General features: G+C 44.8%; 1 protein-coding gene across 2 annotated transcripts in view; it reads right to left on the bottom strand.

The window, feature by feature from the left end:
* Positions 1-15,415, bottom strand: part of LOC120980972 (3-galactosyl-N-acetylglucosaminide 4-alpha-L-fucosyltransferase FUT3-like) — a 35,916-nt gene that overhangs the window by 20,190 nt on the left and 311 nt on the right. The gene's annotated exons all lie outside the window — the stretch shown is intronic.

Genomic DNA, 15,415 nt, shown 5'->3' with positions numbered 1-15,415 from the left:
ACTTACATTGTGTTTCATCACTAGCGTTGAGCACGAATATTCGAATAGCGAATTTCTATCGAGAATTTGCGAATATTTAGAATATAGTGCTATATATTCGTTATATCGAATATTCTGAATTTTTTTTCCATCTGAACACATGATTCCTCTCTGCTTCTTGCTCGTGGACCAATGAGAAGGAAGCAATGTCCAGTTCACAACAAGACTTAGTGCACCAATCAGTAATCTGTAGTCGGACCTGCTAACATGTGAAGTTGCAGGTAGTGCGAAAAAATATGCTAATCACTGCCGATTAGCGCAATCGCGAATATATTGGAGCACTTGACTCTATCTGCATATAAAGCCTTTCTAATGTTCTGCCGTGCCAACCATTTTCTCCAGTCTGAGGAAACTTATACCGGCTTGAAAAATGTAGCCAAAGTGACCCACGCCTGTATTTCACGTTACGAATTCGCATTACGCGATTTTTACATTGCCGATTTTTCGCATTCAATAAAATAATCTCGAATTCTCGAAATTCGCCAATTTGTGATGAATATTCTACAAAATATTAGTGAAATATCGCGAATTCGAATATAGCCCCTGCCGCTCATCACTATTCATGATGAATCCGTCTTGATCAGTATCCTATGACGCACTCAAAAACGCTGCTTGCAGTGCTTTTGTGTGCGTCATGGGAACGCAACGAAATGGAATGGAATGCATTTTGGAGCACTCCGTTCCGTTCACTTCAGTTTTGTCCCCATTGACATTGAAGGGGGACAAAACTAAAGCGTTTTCCTCTGGTTTTGATATCCTATGACGGAATTCAATAGCGGATAGGAAGAGCGCAGATGTGAAAGTAGCCTAAGCCTTGTATCCTTGACAAGCAAGGTGCAGTGGATTATTGTTTTTTACTCTTTTGCTATATCTATAAAATATCTGAAATGAGATGAGACACTTTGGGGGTAATGCATCTATATTTGTGCTCTTTTTGTTTTTTTGGAGTGTCTGCTTGGCTAAAATATAACAATATTTATCCCATATGGCGAATGGTGTAATGTAGAAAAATTAAAAATGGCTAATTCGACATCTTTTTGTCACTTGACCTCCTCAAAAAAATTGAATAAAAAGTGTTCAAAAAGTCACACACACTCCAAAATGGTACTAAAAAGTACAGATCGCCCTACATAAAATGAGACCTCGCACAGCCACATAGTCGTAAATATAAACAGTTTGAATATGGCAATAAAAAGAAAAACAGATAATTTACAAAGTAAATTTTTTTTTCAGTATTAAAACACAAGAAAAAAATAGATACCCGTATTTTTTGCCCTATAAGACGCACCGGCCCATAAGACGAACCTAGGTTCTTGAGGAGGAAAATAAGAAAAAATATATTTTTTTAACCAAAAGGTGTGCTTTTGGTGGGTTTTGAACTAATGGTGGTCTGTGCCTGACACTACTATGGGGGATCTGCGGATGGCACTGTTATGGGGGGGATCTGTGGGTGGCACTGTTATGGGGGGATCTGTGGATGGCACTGTTATGGGGGGTGATCTGTGGATGGCACTGTTATGGGGGGATCTGTGGATGGCACTGTTATGGGGAATCTGTGGATGGCACTGTTATGGGGAATCTGTGGATGGCACTGTTATGGGGAATCTGTGGATGGCACTGTTATGGGGGGGGATCTGAGGGGGCACTGTTATGGGGGGATCTGTGGATGGCACTGTTATGGGGAGAGCTGTGGATGGCACTGTTATGGGCGGGAGAGATCTGTGGATGGCACTGTTATGGGGGGGTGATCTGTGGATGGCACTGTTATGGAGGGGGATCTGTGGATGGCACTGTTATGGGGGGTGGATCTGTGGATGGCACTGCTTTATGTGTCACCCACAGATCCCCCACCCCATAACAGTGCCATCCACATATCCCACACCCCATAATAGTGGCATCCACAGATCACCCCCCTCCCATAACAGTGCCATCCTCAGATCACCCCCCCCATAACAGTGCAATCCACAGATCTCCCCCCCATAACAGTACCATCCACATATCCCCCACCCCATAATAGTGGCATCCACAGATGCCCTAATAAACCGGAGCTAAACCTGTGGGAGGGGCTGGTGTCATGCAAATGCGGCGGGGTCGGTGCGGTCACTGTACTCCGGCCCCGCCACTCACTCACTGCTTTATTGCCTAAACCTTTTATAATAATAACTTTAATTGAAGTTCCGATCCCCAGCCCCATCTGTACTACTTACTAAATGTCCTGTAGCAGGCAAAGCAGGGCGGCCGGCCGGCCGTAACTCACTGACGTCACGTGCCTGCGCTGCCTACTTTATGAATGAAGTAGGCGGCGCAGGCAAGTGACATCATTGAGTTACGGCCGCCCGCCCTGCTCTGCCTGCTACAGGACATTTAGTAAGTAGTACAGATGGGGCTGGGGATCGGAACTTCAATTAAATTTATTATTCTAAAAAGTTTTGGCATTAAGGAAGTGAGTGAGCGGCGGGGCCGGAGTACAGTGACCGCACCGACCCCGCCGCATTTGCATGACACCGGCCCCTCCTCCCTCCCCCCTCCAGCTGATACATCGCAGACTGCGATGTAAAATGGCAGCATTCGCCCCATATAAGTGTGGTATCATTGTGATCGTACTGACCTGGAGAATCAAGGAAAGGGGTCAATTTTACCGCATAGGGAATGCCGTAACAAAAAAACAAAACATAAAACTTTTGCAGAAATGTTTTTTTCTCAACTTTATCCCATTTGGAATTTTTTTCAAGCTCCTCACTAAATCATATGTAATATTAATTGGTGCTTTTAGAAAGTACAACTTGTCCTGCAAAAAAATTAATAAAGCCCTACAGCTATGGGAATGGAAGGAGGAGGATTTGCATGGTCAGATCATCCGAGTCAGCAAGGTAACACAGCTTGATACATTCCAGACCCTGCTTCTGCAAAGGGGATAACATGTTAAGACACCTATGCACCCCCAGATTAGTGGACACTATAGCCATGGCGATCAGAATGTAATTGCTAGCCAGAGTTCCCGGACACAGAGACTTTAGCCAGAGAAGGAGTAATTAGATGGCTATTGCTGTAAACTGCTTGATCAGCTCATGCTAGGACATCTTGGAGGAGTTTGCACTGTGTACAGATAATTGCTGGATGTACTACAACTCCTATTGTGCACACAGTTAAAAGAGACTTCTATCTGGTCTGGTTACTGACTCTCCTAAAACTAAAAACAACTAACTGCCCAGCCTAGCACCCACATGGACATTAACATCAAGGGCACCCTCAAGAAACCATCAGGCAGGGAGCCCATTACTAAAGCGAGCCCCCCAAGGAAACACAGGGTGCCCCCTATAACTGCACTAACCCCAGGGAGTGATGGCTCCATGACACATCATTATAGGGTCCACTGCTACTTCTATCCTCTGCTTTAGCTTGCTCAGGGGCTTGCTGCACAATGTCCTGAAGAACCTCTTTTTTATTGAGAGGGAGCACTACATCAGTCACTCAGAGGTTGGCGCAGAAGGTCCTCGCACTATGCAAGTGAAGGGGGTTTGCGCCATCCTGTTCACATGCATAGGAAAATGCCCACAGGGATTTCTTGCAGCACTGTACCCCTTTAATCAAAATAAGATTGTAACTACTGAAGTAATACACATTCCTTCACAGCACTTGGTTGGTACAGTATTAACCCTTTCAGTACCCTAGACCCCCCAGAGATACAAGAAAATAAAAGTTATTTATGTAAAGTGACACCAGCAAGATTATGTACCAGCTCTTTACAGGAAAATATGTGACAACTGTAGTCACCATTAATAAAACTGATCAAAGTTGCAATTTAGCTGCGTACAAATGCTCCACCCTATGATTTAAATTCTTATTTAAATCATAGGGTCCCTTTGACAGTTTCAGCTTCACCTTATTCCTCCCTGTTCCTTTTTAATCTGATAATGACTGTACAAGGATGTGCACATAATGTATTATCTGTCTTATTACTTTACTTAAAGGGAACCTGTCACTTGGACATGGTGTCTGAGCTGCAGACATGTTATGGAGCAGAAGGAGCTGAGCAGATTGATATATACCGTATATGCCGGCGTATAAGACGACTGGGCGTATAAGACGACCCCCAACTTTTACACTGAAAATATAGAGTTTGGGATATACTCGCCGTATAAGACTACCCCTTTTTCAACACACAGCAGTACATTACTGCATCCCACCACCATCCCTAGATACCACTGCCATCCTTGCATCCCACCACCATCCCTAGGTACCACCGCCATCCCATGGTATCACCACCATCCCTGCATCCCACCACCTTCCTTGTCCTCCCTCCCTGCCTCCCAGACCCTAAACATGTGCCACCTATACCATGAACATGTTTTTGTTATGTTATTCTTCATATTCACATTCACATATGCACATCGGCGCCGCACTTAGATACGCCGCACGGAGATCTCGCACATGCGCAGGAGCGAGATGCGAGCGGCCGTGAGGATCCCGTGTATCCACGCTCGCCGCATGAAATCTCGCACATGCGTAGAAGCGAGATGCGAGCGGCCGGGAGGATGGCGGTACAAGGAGCATACAAGGTACAGAGCAGGGGGGAGGCATACAAGGTACAGAGCAGGGGGCGGTATACAAGGTACAGCGCAGGGGGGGCATATGCCGTGGGTTACATCGCAGCTCTCAGCTGCTGGGGATACAAGGCAATAGCCCGGGCTCTCTCTGTCACGGCACTGCAGCGCCCGCCATACCCGGCGTATAAGACGACCCCCGACTTTTGAGAAGATTTTCATGTGTTAAAAAGTAGTCTTATGGAGACTTCCGGTTCCGGCGCCACCATGTGAAGTCGCGTGGAAAGTGAGCTCCCCACGAACCTGCCACAAACCGAGACAAATTGCCCATACACCCTCAATATCGGTGGGACAGGAGAGAACACACGGTCCGCTCACGCTGTATGGATCGATACCTTATTAATATGGGCAAGAAACTAAAATCCAGAGTGCTGTCATCACCGCTACAAGGAGACGCAGCTCCCGCTACTATGGCGCCGAACTCAGAGAGGGCGGATAATGACGAGGCCCGGGCTCTCTCGCAACAGCCCGACGAGGGAAGTGAGGTACGGAGTCTCATGCCGGACTCTTTAATCAGACACATTGATTATAAGGAGCTTGCAATTGAAGTGGCTGCTCACTTAGCTCCTGACCTAAAGGAGACTCTGGCCTCATCCGTCACTCGGGTGATGCAACAATTGCAGGAAACTGTCCAGGAGCATGATACCAGGCTTGATGCCGCAGAATCTAGGATACAAGTGATTGAGGACACCACAGAATCTGTCCTTCACAAACTACAGAAAGTCCTTACAGAAAATAAGAGACTTTGTGAAAAGTTGGAGGACTTGGAAAATAGATCCAGGCGCAATAATTTGAGAGTGGTGGGGCTAAAGGAGGCAATCCCGGCAAGCGATCTGGTCGCTATCTGCGAAACTGAGCTGCCCAAAGCCCTGGGAATCCAGCGACTCTGTAAAGTAGAGAGAGCACACCGAGTGGGCCCACTTAACCGGGGCGATGACCGCCAACCTTCCAGACCAAGACAGGTCATAATGCGCTACCTGGACTACTCCGACAAGGAGACCATTCTTAGAGCATTTAAAGCGCGCAAAAGCCCCATAATGCTGAGAGGGGCGAGAATTCTGTTATTTGGAGATTACTCTGCAGAGGTGGCAAGGAGACGAAAGGCATTTTCTCCGATCTGCACGCAACTGCATAACAAGAATGTAAGATTTGCTTTGATCTACCCTGCCTCGCTCCGGATCTTTCGCTCGGATGGTTCGTCTACATTGTACCACTCGCCAAGCGAAGCGCTAGCAGCCACAGAGGGATACTCACCATCTATCCGAGGGGCACAGACGTCACCGCGGCATCGAGAGTGGGGACCTCAGGGTTTCGCCGAGGACCCGTCGGGATCGGACTTCTAGGAGCGCCCTCTGGGGGATCGAACCAGTCCGAGCCAGCACCGCGGAGCAAGATGACTCTGATTTTTCTCTTCTGGAGGCTTAACCGTGGGGACTAGAAGATCTGTAACGCGGGAGCTGGTATGTTTTGGTGGGGCGGCTCCTCTGGGTCGGGGAGGCCGGGGGCGATTTCGCTCCCCTGGGGATGTTTGATCTGGGGACCCCGTCTTCCGGATCTGGGGGGGTGGACCCATTGGCATGCGGGTCCGCTCGAGGTGGCCTCCCGGGCCGGAGGGACTGTGAGTAGTTTGCTCCCTTAGGGTCCTAAGGCATAGCCTTGGTCCCGGGGTCATGGTTTCTCGGGTCCGGGAGGTGGATCAGATCAGCTGGATGAGGCAATGTAAGCTTGGTTTTCTCTTTTTTTTGTTTTCTTGTTTTTTCAAAGTATTACATGTTTTCCTATAAGGCATTTGGATAATGTTTTAAAGAGCAGGGGAGTTGGGGAGTAGAGTGATCAAAACACTATTGTCGCTCATTTTCACATGGGGAAAAAAGTGAAGGTTCTGAGTAAACAAATGTGGCCTTTAGGGTTACTTTTTGGGCTTATCGCCCTAAGGTTCTATGCTTATTTTTATTCTTTTTTATTGTTAGATAGAGGGTTTAGGGGAAGGGTATTGTTTATACTTGTGGATAGGATGTCTGCCTGCAATTACTCCTTAATCAGTTCTGACGCCCAGTGGAACCCTCCATGAGAGTAGTTTCCTGGAACGTAAAAGGTTTGCGCTCACCTCAAAAGCGCAACAAGATACTTAGGCACTTGAAAAATCTCCGTGCTGATATAGCCCTCTTACAGGAGACTCATTTGATAGAGGAGGACTATTCTAGGATGAAAAAGATGTGGGTAGGTAGGGTGCTGGGTTCTCCAGCGGTTAACCGCAAAGCAGGAGTAATGATCTTATTTCACAAAAATTTATCATGCACCATCATGGATCAATCGAATGATGGCGAGGGTAGACGGTGCGCAGTAAAAGTCGCTCTGGGAACAGATGAGCTTCAGATATACAATGTATATGGTCCAAATGGGGATAGTAGACCTTTTTTGAATGACCTGGCCGGGACTATTGAAAGGGATACGTCAGTCAATAAATTGGTAGGGGGAGACCTCAATGCCGTGGCCTCCTTAAGAGAAGATAGGAAACCGATACGGAATTCTAGGGAGCGCCCTCCTACTATTGAGGGGGCCCTGGCAAAGTTCATGGAAGACACGGCATTGATTGACTCCTGGAGAATGTTAAACCCTGACAGTAGGGAATACTCATTCTACTCAAATCCCCATGACTCTTGGTCGAGAATCGACTATCTTCTGGTCTCTGGTAACCTGACTAACAGGATCTCAGATACTAGAATTCACGATCTGATTATATCTGATCATGCCCCCATCTCTATAAATATAGCAGAGTTGCAGCCTAAGGGTTCTGACATTCTATGGCGCTTCCCGTCATTCCTATATCAGGATGAGAATTTCTCTGATATTCTCAGGGGTTGGTACTGGGAATACAGGGGAGATAACAACACATATCAAGATTCTCCGTCTCTGTATTGGGATACAGCGAAAGCGGTGTTGAGAGGACGCATAATGGCCTACACGTGGGGGATAAAGAAAAAAGTAGCATCAGCACTACGAAATTACAGTGAGATCCTACGATCAGCCTATACTGAATACATGAATGCGCCCACTGAGCAATCTAGATTGCATTGGAAGGAGGCCAGAATTAATTATGAGCTATGGTACGAGAGGAAGGCAAGGATGGATATGTCACGTAGCACTGCTAAGTTTTTCAGGGAGGGAAACAAGGCAGGTAGACTATTAGCATCATTGGTAAGGAACTCCAGAAAACAGAACCACATAACATCCATAGCTGATTCCAGGGGCAGGATACATACGAACCCTGAGAAAATAGTTTCTATCCTGAGAGATTTCTATGCACAGCTCTATGAGGACCCTGGCCCAGCTGATCACATGTCTGAGTTCTTTCTGAAGTGTACCGGTCTGCCCTCGCCATCACAGGCTCAGTTGGATACTCTGAACTCGCCGTTCACTGAGCCAGAGGTATTAGGGATTATAAAAAAATCAAAACTACATAAAGCACCAGGCCCTGACGGGTATTCAATAGAATTTTATAAGATGCTAGGTGAGGAGATAGCAGAACCCCTCACGAGAGTCTTTAATAGTGTCCTTTCGGGATCCTCTTTGTCATCCTCGGATAATGTAGCCTATGTCAAACTAATTCCCAAGCCGGGGAGAGACGCCACACTTCCTTCTTCGTACCGTCCCATCTCACTTATCAATGTTGACCTAAAGATAGCAGCTAAAATAATGTCTGATAGGTTGTCACTGTTAATGCCGGAATTAGTGTCTCCATCTCAGTCAGGCTTTATCAGGAACAGAGCTGCAGTTACTAATATACGCAAAGTCCTCACGGTTTTGGACGCAGTAAGGTGGGAATCGGACAGATCTATAATGCCCTCATTAGTGGCATTTGATGCGGAAAAGGCATTCGATAACGTGAGATGGGATTGGTTGAATAGGGTATTAGATAGGATGCGGATTGTTGGCCCCTTTAGGGTTTTCTTATCAGCACTATATCGAGACCCCAAGGCTAGAATCTCGCTGCCAGGATTCTTGTCAGCACCCTTTCAGTTGGCAAGGGGAACGCGTCAGGGATGCCCCTTATCGCCATTATTATTTAATTTAGCATTAGAACCCTTGATTAGGATATTGGAGGAGGGGGATATTTTCCAGGGCATTAAGGTGGGGAATCAGGAGGTGAGGACGTCGCTTTTTGCTGATGATTTGCTTGTCTTCTTGGCTGATCCTGAGACGGATTTAGAGAAGGTGTTACAGCTCTTGTCTTCTTTTGGACCAGTCTCGGGGTTCAAGATAAATGCAGACAAGTGTATGTTACTCACATTGCGTACATCTAGATCTAAACTTGTATTGCCAGATTCATGTAGCCAGATTGTAATAGCTGAGAGATACATCAAATATCTAGGAATCAAAATAGGGAGAACACCTGAGTCTATTTATACCCTCAATTATGTCCCACTGTTCAAAACAATTAGAAATGACCTGGAGAGATGGAAAAACCTACCCTTGTCTCTGACGGGCAGAGGTAACATCATTAAAATGATATGCTTCCCAAGGCTACTATACCCCATGCAAACAGTGCCACTGCTTTTGAAACATTCTGATGTTAAAAGTATCCAGTCCATGTTCTCAACTTTCTTGTGGTCAGGGAAAAAGTCAAGAGTGTCATTATCTAAGTTAATGTTGCCTAGACACCAAGGAGGCATAAATATCCCAAATATGAGAATCTATAATCTAGCATGTCTATTTAGGCACTGTATGGACTGGATACACAAAACACACTACTGTTCAGATCCGATATTAGAGCAACAACTCTCTGCAAATTGGCCATTGGTGAACTTGTTGCATACCAGGAGGCGGTTGCTCCCACCCCATCTGAAACACTCAATAATTTTAAGAGACACTATGGTCGCATGGAAAGAAGTGCGCAAATTAGCCAAAAGACCTTTTCTAGCATCCAGAAGCCTGGAGCTTTGGAATCACCCGGAATTCCCTCTAGGGTCTCAAAACAAAATGTTTGGGGTCTGGAGGGCCAAGGGAATTCATACATTTCTGGATATGTTACACATTACCGTGAAGATATGTTACACATTACCGGGAAGAGATACCTGACATTTCCGGAACTGTGTGAGAGGTTTGGTCTATAAAATTCCCAGTTCTTAGCTTATCAACAGGCTATCTATTTTTGTAGACAGAGGCTAATAGATGTTTCCAGTGAATGCACGAGCCAATACTTGCCATTTTCACTGGGACATGGGGCCACGAGATACTCTATTTCCCAATTATATCAGGTCATGAGAGAATCAATTGATAAAAAAGTAGAAGCCAGACTCTTCAAGAAATGGGGAAGGAAACTACAGGTCCCGTTATCGGTGGAGGAGGTTCTGATGGGGTGGGAGAGAATATGCAAAGCGGTACCATGTGAAAAGTGGAGGGAGTCACATTTCCGTCTCATACACTCAGCAATTTATGCATTTAATATTGCGGGGCGTTCGCCTAAAATAGGGTATTTGACGGCTTGTCCGAAATGTGGAACGGAGAGAGCAGATTTACAACACTGTGTGTGGGAGTGTGATTTTGTCCAATCATTTTGGAAAGCAGTGGTAAATTGGATTAAGGAGACTTGGGGGGTAGAGCTGGTACATAGTCCTACTGTTTTGCTTTTTCATGTTTTTGATGTTACATCTAAACCTCGAATGATAATTGATGTGGCCCTATTGGTATCTCTCCGTGGTCTTCTAAATAACTGGTTGAAGCCCAATACACCTCTAGTTAAAGAGCTGATTTCTCAGATGTCTCAATTTATGTACATAGATAAATTGGACACGGAACACCAAAAAGAGAAGAAGACCAAAAATTTCTTTCACAAATGGCAAACATTTATTGAAAAACATATTCCGCGGGGAGATATTAATGAGCTGATGACTTCTTTCAAATATACAGAATGGTATTCAAATGCAGTGCTAACTGGGAGACTGGCGTCTTTGAGAGTAGATAATTGAAGGTTACAACCTTAAAATTAAGGAATGCTTGAAATTTGCGATGTGGGAGGGGATTGTAGGAATAGACATCCTGGAGAGTGGGAGGGGGGGGTTTAGGGAGGGAGGGGGAGTTGGGCCATCTGATATTGTTTTATTCATATGTTTTCTGATTTATTCATAAAAACAAAAAGTGATGTATCATATGCATATATTTGTAACATACTGAGAAAATGACATGTAAAGATGATGCATTTGAAATAAAAATATGTTTAAAAAAAAAAAAAAAAGTAGTCTTATACGCAGAAATATACAGTAGTTTAATGCAGAGGCCTAGCTATAGGGGTCGCAGCAACTGGGCCCCTAAGCCAGTGTGGCCCGCAGGGCCCCCTTACCAGTGCACCACCAATTTCCATGTTTTTCCCTTTATAAGATGCACTTTTTCTCTCCAGAAGTTTTTTTTTGGGGGGGGGGGAGGGATGTTCAGTACATCTTATAAAACAATGGATACTGCCATCACTCGTCCTCATACAAATTCATTGTTTCTGGGCAGTAGAATGATGATTGAGGTATCCGCACCAACAATTATTTCACCCAATGAACAAGCGTTTTACATATCACCTGCTGTGCTTCATACATCAGATTAAGCATTGATCTAGCCTGAATATAGTGAAGTACCCTTAACGGAAGCAGACAACGCAACTGCTATAGGGCCCGGGGGTTGGAGGCCCCGTGCAGAATTCTTTGTCCAAACAAGAAAACTCTAAATTTTCATGCAGCTACCACTATGGAAGGCTCAATGGAAAGACATTATTTTAGCTTCCTTTCCAGTCAATGATAATGTTGGGAATTCCTTAGCACTGAGCTCCCCCTAGTGGTGGCTACAGGCAGCCTGCTTTGTGAAGGAAGGCAGATCTATCAACATATGTGTGCTAGTTGTCTGGTATAAATACATCGAGAAATATGATGTTCAAAAAAAGTGCCGTATTTATGAAGCACCTATTCCACTTTTTCCAACATAGAAATGGGTAAGGTGGAGGGTGCTTTTTTAACCCCTTAAGGACGCAGGGCGTATCGGTACGCCCTATTTCCCGAATCCTTAAGGACTCAGGGCGTACCGGTACGTCCTAACTTTAAATCGGGATTCCGGCGCCGCGGGGGTTAATCACAACGGGATGCCGGCTGAAATCATTCAGCCTGCATCCCGTAACAACGCAGGGGGGGGGGTCATTTGCCCCCCCCCCCCCCGTATCGGCGATCGTAGAAAACCGCAGGTCAATTCAGACCTGCGGTTTTCTGCGTTTCCAGTCCATTCGGGTGTCCTGTGACCCGATGAACCGGAAAAAGACTGCGATCGGTGGCGTAATTATACACCACCAATCGCAGTCCGAAGATTTGGAGAGGCGGTGCTGGCCCAGAATGTCCCCCCACTCTGGGTGTTACCGGGAAACTCGTGTGGGACCTTATGTACCCACTGCTAGATAAGGGTTACCACTTGTACGTGGATAACTTTTATACCAGCATTCCCTTGTTCAGGTCCCTTGCCGCCAGATCCACGTTTGCTTGTGGGATCGTGCAGAAAAATCAACGCGGCCTCCCTGCCCACCCCCTCCAGGTACCTATCCCCAGGGGTGAGACCCCTGCACTTACCAGTGGAAACCTGTTGCTGGTCAGGTATAAGGACAAGAGGGATGTCCTTATGCTGTCCACAAACCATGGTAACAGCACCACCCCTGTCCGTGTGCGAGGTACCGCGGCAACGGTCCTCAAGCCCGATTGTATCGACGACTACAATCGGTATATGGGAGGAGTTGATCTCTCTGATCAAGTCCTCACGCCATATAACGCCATGCGCAAAACCCGGGCATGGTACAAAAAAGTTGCGGTCTACTTGGTGCAGGTTGCCATGTACAACTCTTTTGTACTATCCCGAAGCGCTGCCAGCACAGGGACATTCCTCCAATTCTATGAGGCAGTCCTCAAGGACCTGACCTTTTCGGACCGGGAAAGAGCAGGCCGGAGTACCTCGGGAATTGGAGGCGCCCGGATCGTCCCTGGCCAACACTTTCCAGGTGTGGTCCCCCATACTGGAAAGAAGGGACGAACCCAAAAAAAGTGCAGAGTGTGTCGCAGGAGGGGGATACGGAAGGACACCACCACTCAGTGCGACACGTGCCCCGATCATCCGGGCCTCTGCGTTATCGATTGTTTCAGGGAGTATCACACTTCCATGGAGTACTAAATTTTTATAATCCCCAACAGTCCACTAGAGAACATAAAAAACTATGGCTCTCAGACTTTGGAGACACGGAAACAATTTTTCCCCCCAAAAAAAATTCGTTTTAGTGCAGGCATCCTCAAACTGCGGCCCTCCAGATGTTGTAAAACTATAACTCCCAGCATGCCCAGACAACCTACAGCCATCAGCAGGGCATGGTGGGAATTGTAGTTTTACAACATCTGGAGGGCCGCAGTTTTAGGATGCCTGCTTAGTGTCTCCAAAGTCTGAGAACCATACATATTGGGCATCGTCGCTTGCGTAAAAGTCGTCGCTATAAAAATAACTTTTGACCAAACGCCTCGGATGAACAGTGTTAAAAATATAAAATAAAAACGGTTCCAAAACACCCATTTTTGGGCAAAATTTCCATTTGAATCCTTTTTGCCGGTAATAAAGCAAGGGTTAACAGCCAAACAAAACTAAATATTTATTGCCCCGATTCTGTAGTTTGCAGAAACACCCCATATGTGGTCTAAATGGCTTTATAGCCACACGGCAGGGCATAGAACGAAGGGAACTCCATATGGTGTCTGGAAGGCAGATTTTGATGGACAGTTTTTTTTTTGACACCATGTCCCATTAGAAGCTCCCCCTGATGTAGCCTAGACTAGAAACTCCAAAAAAGTGACCCCATCTAAGAAACTACACCCCTCAAGGTATTCAAAAGTTACTTTACAAACTATGTTAACCCTTTAGTTGTTCCACAAAATTAAATAGCGAATGTAGAAACAATTTTAGAATTACATTTTTTTGTTACATTGCCTCAAAAAAGAGTAATATAGAGCAACCAAAAATCATATTTACCCCTAAAATAGTCCCAAAACAACAACCACCTTATCCCGTAGTTTCCTAGATGGGGTCACTTTTATGGAGTTTCTACTCTAGGGGTGCATCAGGGGGCTTGAAAGGGTACATGGTGTCAATAAACCAGTCCAGCAAAATCTGCCTTCCAAAAACCATATGACGTTCCCCTTCTTCTATGTCCTGCCGTTTAGCCAAATAGTAGTTTACGACCACATATGGGGTGTTTCTGCAAACTACAGAATCAGGGCAACCCATTTTGAGTTTTGTTTGGCTGTTAACCCATTTTTTCCAGTAATAAAGTAAGGGTTAAAATGGAAAATTTTCCAAAAAATAGAAATTTCAAAATAGTTTCTCCATCTGCCATTAACTCTTGTGGAACACCTAAAGGGTTAACAACGTTTATAAACCCAGTATTGAATACCTTGAGGGGTGTACTTTCTTAGATGGAGTCACTTTTTTGAAATTTCTATTCTAGGGGTGCAACAGGGGGCTTCAAATGGGACATGGTATAAACAAAACCAGTCCTGCAAAATCTGCCTTCCAAAACCCATATGGTGTTCCCCTCCTTCTATGTGCTCCCGTTTGGCCAAACAGTAGTTTACGACCACATATGGGGTGTTTCTGCAAACTACAGAATCAGGGCAACCCATTTTGAGTTTTGTTTGGCAGTTAACCCTTGTTTTACTCCTGTAAAAAATTGATTATATTGGAAAATTTTCCAAAAAATAGAAATTTCGAAATTGTTTCTCCATCTGCCATTAACTCTTGTGGAAAACCTAAAGGGTTAACAAAGTTTGTAAACCCAGTTTTGAATACCTTGAGGGGTGTACTTTCTTAGATGGAGTCACTTTTTTAAAATTTCTATTCTAGGGGTGCAACAGGGGGCTTCAAATGGGACATGGTATAAACAAAACCAGTCCTGCAAAATCTGCCTTCCAAAACCCATATGGTGTTCCCCTCCTTCTATGTGCTCCCGTTCGGCCAAACAGTAGTTTACGACCACATATGGGGTGTTTCTGCAAACTACAGAATTGGGGCAACCCATTTTGAGTTTTGTTTGGCAGTTAACCCTTGTTTTACTCCTGGAAAAAATGTATTATATTGGAAAATTTTCCAAAAAATAGAAATTTCGAAATTGTTTCTCAATCTGCCATTAACTCTTGTGGAAGACCTAAAGGGTTAATAAAGTTTGAAAAAACAGTTTTGAATACCTTGAGGGGTGTAGTTTCTAGAATGGGGTAATTTTTGGGAGGTTTCTATTATCTAAGCCTCACAATATGACTTCAAACCTGAACTGGTCCATAAAAAGTGGGATTTTGAAGATTTCTGAAAAATTTCAAAATTTGCTTCTAAACTTCTAAGCCTTGTAACATCCCCAAAAAATAAAATATCATTCCCAAAATGCTACAAACATGAAGTAGACATATGTAAAGTCCTCACAATTTTTGGGGGCATTACTATGTATTACAGAAGTAGAGAAACCGAAACTTTGAAATTTGCTAATTTTTCTACATTTTTGGTAAAATTTTTATTTTTTTATGCAAAAAAATTAACTTTTTTGACCTAATTTTAGCAGTGTCATGAAGTACAATATGTGACTAAAAAACAATCTCAGAACGGCCTAGGTAAGTCAAAGCGTTTTAAAGTTATTAGCACTTAAAGTGACACTGGTCAGATTTGCAAAAAATGGCCAAGTCCTTAAGGTGAAATAGGGCTGAGTCCTTAAGGGGTTAATCACTATT

Source organism: Bufo bufo, chromosome 10 (assembly GCF_905171765.1).
Source record: "Bufo bufo chromosome 10, aBufBuf1.1, whole genome shotgun sequence".
NCBI classification, from domain to species: Eukaryota; Metazoa; Chordata; class Amphibia; order Anura; family Bufonidae; genus Bufo; species Bufo bufo.
The sequence above is the reverse complement of the archived record's forward strand: the minus strand, read 5'-3'. Positions and strand labels throughout refer to the sequence as shown.